The 6,050-nt window shown below is 40.6% G+C and overlaps 1 long non-coding RNA gene across 1 annotated transcript; it reads left to right on the top strand.

Moving 5' to 3' along the window:
- The first annotated feature begins 1,230 nt into the window (after positions 1 to 1,230).
- On the top strand, positions 1,231 to 5,824 carry LOC118172993. The gene is made up of 3 exons (XR_004753954.1): positions 1,231 to 1,394; positions 4,445 to 4,544; positions 5,550 to 5,824. It is a non-coding gene; the product is annotated as an uncharacterized LOC118172993 (long non-coding RNA).
- The last annotated feature ends 226 nt before the right edge of the window (positions 5,825 to 6,050 follow it).

Genomic DNA, 6,050 nt, shown 5'->3' with positions numbered 1-6,050 from the left:
AGCATGTGTCCATATCTTGGGGACTTACAGTAGACTTTGCAATGGGTTAACAGTAGATGGGCTTTTCCCCTATAAAGATTGGGTCCAGGAACACTTACCTTTATTTTCTTATCTTTTCTGGGGCATAAAATAATTTCATGTGCCACAGATATTTTTTTCCTTCTTTCCTTTTTTCAGTACATGTTGTAACTAGTGGTGCACAAATGACTCCTTGGTTAGATAAGACATTATGTTTTTATCCTTGGACTATGCCCCCAGGCTTTCAGTAATGCCAGCATCAGCTAAGTTAGCATCTGATTAGTCGTTCTTGCCTCTTACTCAATGTCAGTCTTGATTATGCCTATTAATCTGGCACATTTTTTTGAACAGAGCTATGGACATGATCCTGCCTGATTCTCAGCACTCTGATACTATCACAGCCGAGTAAAGAGGCTTAGATTTCTCCAGTTCCAGTGGGTTTTGTATGGGTTAATCACCACTGAAATAGCCATCTATGTATTCACCATGTTTTCAGGCAGTTGTGGCCCAGAGAGAAGATGCTGGGGCTCCTGCTGTTCTCAATTTCTCAGTACAAAGTGAGGGTTAAGGCTCTTTTCCAAGGAAATCTGGGCGGCAAGGACATGCTTGAACACTTCTTGTTCTGGGAACAAGGAAAGAGTATTGGAAACAAGAAAACATTATTGAGTAAATTTTACAGTTCAGGACTAGACTTTCAACATTGCTTCCATATTGATATCAGGATTGACTTTCAGGATTGATTGAATGTGGTGCTGGAGTGATACAACGCAGCAATTCTACCCATTTCAAACAGAAGTCAGCACCCTGTTCCAAACTTTGCCAGCACAACAGCAGCCCGGAAGGGTACTGAAACTTTGCTGAGGGCTGAACAATTTCTTCTTTTTCCTCTTTTTGCTTTCTTGCATCAATTTAATCAATCAGTCACAGCTACACCTTCACTGTGATGCATTCAAGGCTGGGATTGAGTTTTATTAACTTTGGGAAAAATCTATCTCACTTTTTTGAAGTGCCCTCACATCTACTCAGCACCATTCACTATCACAACAAAGCAGACACCTGTCCCAGCCAAGAGCCAGCAAACCTCTGATTTCTTCCTTACCTTAAAATGATTTAACCTTTAATTAAGAGCTGACCAATCGGGAAACCAGGGAGGGATCTCTCTCCAGCTGATCTCGAGCTAGTGTTAGACACATAAATATGCCCAAGAAAGAGGCTGGTGGCAAATAGGATAGGGGGGGTGGTGTTTGAGAAGCAGCTGTTCCCCAGTTAGGGCCCCTGTGTCCCACACATGGGTCCTAGCAAGTTGCCTTATGAGGTGGGAAAGAGTTTCTACATAAGGGCACTCTCTCAGGGCTGTTGAACTGATACCTGCCTAGGTAAGTTTACCACAATGAATTGTGTGTTGTAATATCTGCATTTTTTTTCCGAAATATCTTTTTGATGTTTTATCTCCATATAGAGATAATGTTGATTTGTCCTTTTTTCACTTTTTTGATTCTGAGGCTGGAGAGTGCAGGGAAATGAGAGAAAAAAAATTAAGAGCTTTGTTTAATAAAAGTAATATGTATGTTCAAAGGCAGTGCTCTGGGAATTAATCTATGTGGTTTCTTATATGTGCTGTGGCAAGGACAGAGGGCAAGCTCTGACAAGCACATGGTCCCTATAAAACAACAAGCTTATTCCTAGAAATAAAATGAGATGCCTTTGGGAGTTCTTATTAGACAAGATGAAGTACAGAAAAGATCAGAACTTCTCGATTAATTAAGTAAGAATACAAAACACCAAAAGCATGCTGTCAGAAGCAACACTTCTTTGGCAAGGTAAGTGGTGGGAGACAATGTTTGTAAGCTATGGCAGTTGCATGATGATTTGTGGATGCTGTTTTCTCAAGAAAAGTGAGACTGCTGCATATGGGGAGAGGTGTCAAAGACACTAAAACTGAGGACAGACCCTTGCTATGCAAAATGGTGAGGCAGACTTCAGACCCTAACTGTTTCTTTTTGCACAGAAGTTCAAGTATTCTTCCTTCATTCTTAGAAGCACATGGAAAAGCCCTATCACTAATTTATAGATTTTTTTTTTTCACCTGAAAAGTGGCAATAATCATATTCTTTCCTGAATTTGCAGGTCTTCTTGAGTATACACTGAACAGTACTCAGGTGGTTCTCAGATACCAAAAACATCAGTAGCCCATAAAATTGGATAAAAACAATAATCGGAAGGCAGAAGTCAGTAAGGCCTATTTCTGGGTAATGTATAATTAAAAACAGTGTGCTGCTGGGATTTTAAGCAGTGTGAAATCTATCATTAGAGTATAATTACAACTGCAGACATGACAAATTTACCCAGACCAGATGTCTACTAGATCCATTCCCTCTTGTCTTGAAAGCAGTTTCTTATGGTGTATAAGACTGAATTGCACTAGAAGCAGGCTCTCTCTTTGTTATCAGGTATTTCTTATGATTAACCATTTAGTACTGTGACTTTAACTGCATAGTGAAGGGCTGCCTGTTCTTCCAGTTGTATTGCCTAAATTGTTTGCAAAGTAAAAACAGCTTAATACATTTCTTGGCTAGCATCTTTGTGTTTCCAAACAGCATCAGGTCAATTCATTTTCTGTGCTGTAAACTCACTGAATGTTTAAAAATCAGGACAGCAGATACCCATTAGGAAGGTCTGTGCCACCACAGCCTAAATTGAAGGTTGAAAAGTTGAATTATCTATGGGGGAGGCTCACAAGTTTAAAGCTGACATTACTTAAGTGTTTTTTTCTTTCTTGACTACATTTGGAGGGGGGATTGCTGCAGAGTTTCCCCATGGTTTCCTTCCATTGCAATCTAAACTTTCACCCTTCATTTGGGGATGTTGGGTTCTGCACAGCATGATGGGCAGGTTGATCACTTCTCAAGACAGTCTCTGAATGCTACAGACCCCAAAAAGCTACCTTGCACCCAGCTAATACCATTCTCATTGAAGCTAATGGCAACCAGACAACTAAAAACACATTCCCCCCCTTAAAAGTTCGCCAAAATCATCATTAAGTCTTTGGTTTTGCTTGCTGATGATCTTGCACTAGAGCTCCTTTGATTCCCCTGCTGGAAATCCATGCTTCTGTCATTGTGTTTCAAAGACCTCTGGACATGACAGATCCTTCAGAGTTTAAGCCCACCAAATCTGGGGTTGTTTAGAGACAGACCAAATTTCTGGAGCCGGACAATGGTCAGCCAGTGAGTCACATCCTGCAGCAGTGAACAAAACCTGAGTAGGGACACAGGCTTTTTCTCCACAATGCCTTTCCAGCATCTGTAGCTGGAATGGCTTTAACCATCCAGCTGTCCTCAAGTCCCCATGATGGACCTGGATGTGATAAACAATGTGAGAGACATGGGATAACATCACCATCATGTAGGAGGAACAGTTCCACTGAAGGTGGAGTGTATCACAGTGCCTACTGCACAAAAAGCTCTGGTCATATTATTTTGAATCAAAGAAAATGGCTAGAGAAAAAAGTTAGGTAAATATTCTAATTTTCCTCTGATTAATTATGAAGGAATATAGCAGCTTCAAAAACAACAGATGCTTCTAAGACTGAGGAATTAATATCAAGTACAACACTTGTTCTAGCAAAGGGATCCTTTTGGTATGGTCACAACCAGCTTGCTCTGCTCCTGTGGCTGGAGTTGGCCCAGGATAGGTACTTGTGCCAGCTCCAGCAAGTGAAGTTGTAACTGCAGTTTTGGGTATTTTGAGAATATAATCTGCATCTCCAGCAACTTGTATGTATGTGCTGAGGTGAGCCTTGCGCATCTGCTACCACAAACCAGTAGCACCTTCCCATTGGCACTTCCAGGTGTTCAGAAAGGACAGACACTTCTCTGGTGGGGGGGGAAAAACCTACAGGTCTCAGAAGCCATCACTAGTGTACACAGGAGCAGCAGAGCCAACACAGAAGCTCAAGGACTTGAGCCAGGCTCCCTGGAATGCTGATTACATGAGCCAATCTCTGGCAGTAATTTTTCCATAGGTACCACATCTCCTTAGCACACAACCAGGAGCAGAAAATTAAGACATAAGGATCTGGACTTTCACACCCCGCCCCCCCTCCAGACGAACTTTGGTTTGCTGCTGCCAAACATTCATTTAGCAATTACTTATTTTGCTTTTAGATTAATTAAATTCCATCTTCCATAGTAACCCTTTGGGGAAAATAGAAAGTTAAACAAGCGTCAATCAGTACGCTGAAACAATTCCTTTAGGGTAATTTAAAAATCAAATAAAAAATCCAAAGACCTTTCTGGGGTCTGGGGTGCATTTTCCACCAGGCGTGAATGATGGATTCTTGTCTTTAAAATTGTCAAACATAAATCACAAAGACTACACTGACCAATGGCTTCAGGCCACTGAATTTATGAAATTATCATTTCAGTGATGTGCTGACTGTTCAACACAGCTGAAACCTGTACTGGATTTGGGGAATAAATCTGAGATGTTTTACATTCTTGCAGTGACCAAGGATTAACCTGAAGGTTTGTTCTGCCTGAGTTCATGTGACTTTTGTTCTTGGATATGGTGTGTTTGGCCAAGGCCAGAACTTCAGAAGTGCTAAGTGCTCATTTAGGTTTCTAAATATGAAACAGCCTGAATTTCACATCTGTTGAGAAACAGGAGCTCCCATTGGGAATAATGACTGGATTTGTAGATATCTTCATGTAGCCACAGGCCATTCATGTACTGCAAATATATCCCCTGTTTTAGACACCTGAGTGAAATCTCATTTCCTGGCCTACATGGGGTCTTCTGGAGTCTGATGCCCTTTGCACACTTGTCCCTTTTTGGCAAATGCTTCATAGCAAACACCTGATGCCTGCATATACCAGTTTGCATTTGTTTTTTCTCCACAAGCAGCAATAATTTCTCAGAAAGAGGAAATATTTCCAATGTTTTTCAAACTGCAACTTTTTCCTCTCTTCAAAAAAAAAACACTTCTATTGAGGGAATTCTTTGGAGATATTACAGAGAACTTCTTGTTTCTTCTCTTTACTTGAAAAAGGTCAATTGGTCAACACTTGAAATCAATTATAAAGGAACGGGAACAAGCTTCTTTGTTAAATACCTTTTGGGGAAAAGAATGTTTGTTGATTTCAAATTGAAATGAAAGTTTATTGAAGTTTAAAAGTCACAGAAGAAGGGAGCGAAGTTTAAATATTTGGTAGTGAATCAAATGAAATGTACTAGAAGGACAGAAACTAAACAATTTAGTTATTACTGTTGTTTGCAACTGTCAGCCCTGGTACAGCTTCTGATTAACATCTGAGGCTGATGGTAAGTTGCTTTCTATAACTAAGTGGAAAACTATGTCCCATGTAGCAAACCCCATAACTATTGGAGTACAGCATATTATGTCTGAAATCATAAGGGTTTCAAAATAAATTGTATCTGATACCATCCGTTTATGAACGATATTAAAATGTTTGTGAAACTCCAGCTCACTCACCATGTAACATAGTTTAATGAATTTACTTTAATGTAAGTAAGTCCTGTTCGGATATGACTCCTCACAAAGTTCCCCTCTTTGACAGGGAGATAATCTGTTTCGACCTGCTTTCTATGAAGACAAAGTCTGACTAAAGCAAATACCTGAGCCTGAACAAGAGCTGGCAGCAGGAGAGGAGAGAGGAGCCAGAGAGATGGGAGCAACATTACCTCACCCGATGCTGTGCAGAGTAGGCATGGGACTCATCTGGAGAGCATCGCTGCTTGTGGGCAAGATTTTGGCTTTTCTTGCTGAAAACGACATGCCTTTAGTCAGGAGTAACCAACCTTGAAAAGTGTATTTGCTATGGCTCCCATCTCCCCTGTGAACGACATTCCTGCTGCTTCAAGCTTTTTTGGTTCAGTGTTGACACTTCTTCAGATCTGTCATTAGCTTAGCTGAAGAGAAAACAGAAATGCTATTCAAGACCCAGATCCAATGTGGGAGGTTAGGAGTGCAAATTCTCACTTCACACTGAAAGCATGATGAATGTTTTATG

The sequence above is a fragment of the Oxyura jamaicensis genome, chromosome 11 (genome assembly GCF_011077185.1).
Source record: "Oxyura jamaicensis isolate SHBP4307 breed ruddy duck chromosome 11, BPBGC_Ojam_1.0, whole genome shotgun sequence".
Taxonomy (NCBI): domain Eukaryota; kingdom Metazoa; phylum Chordata; class Aves; order Anseriformes; family Anatidae; genus Oxyura; species Oxyura jamaicensis.
The sequence above is the reverse complement of the archived record's forward strand: the minus strand, read 5'-3'. Positions and strand labels throughout refer to the sequence as shown.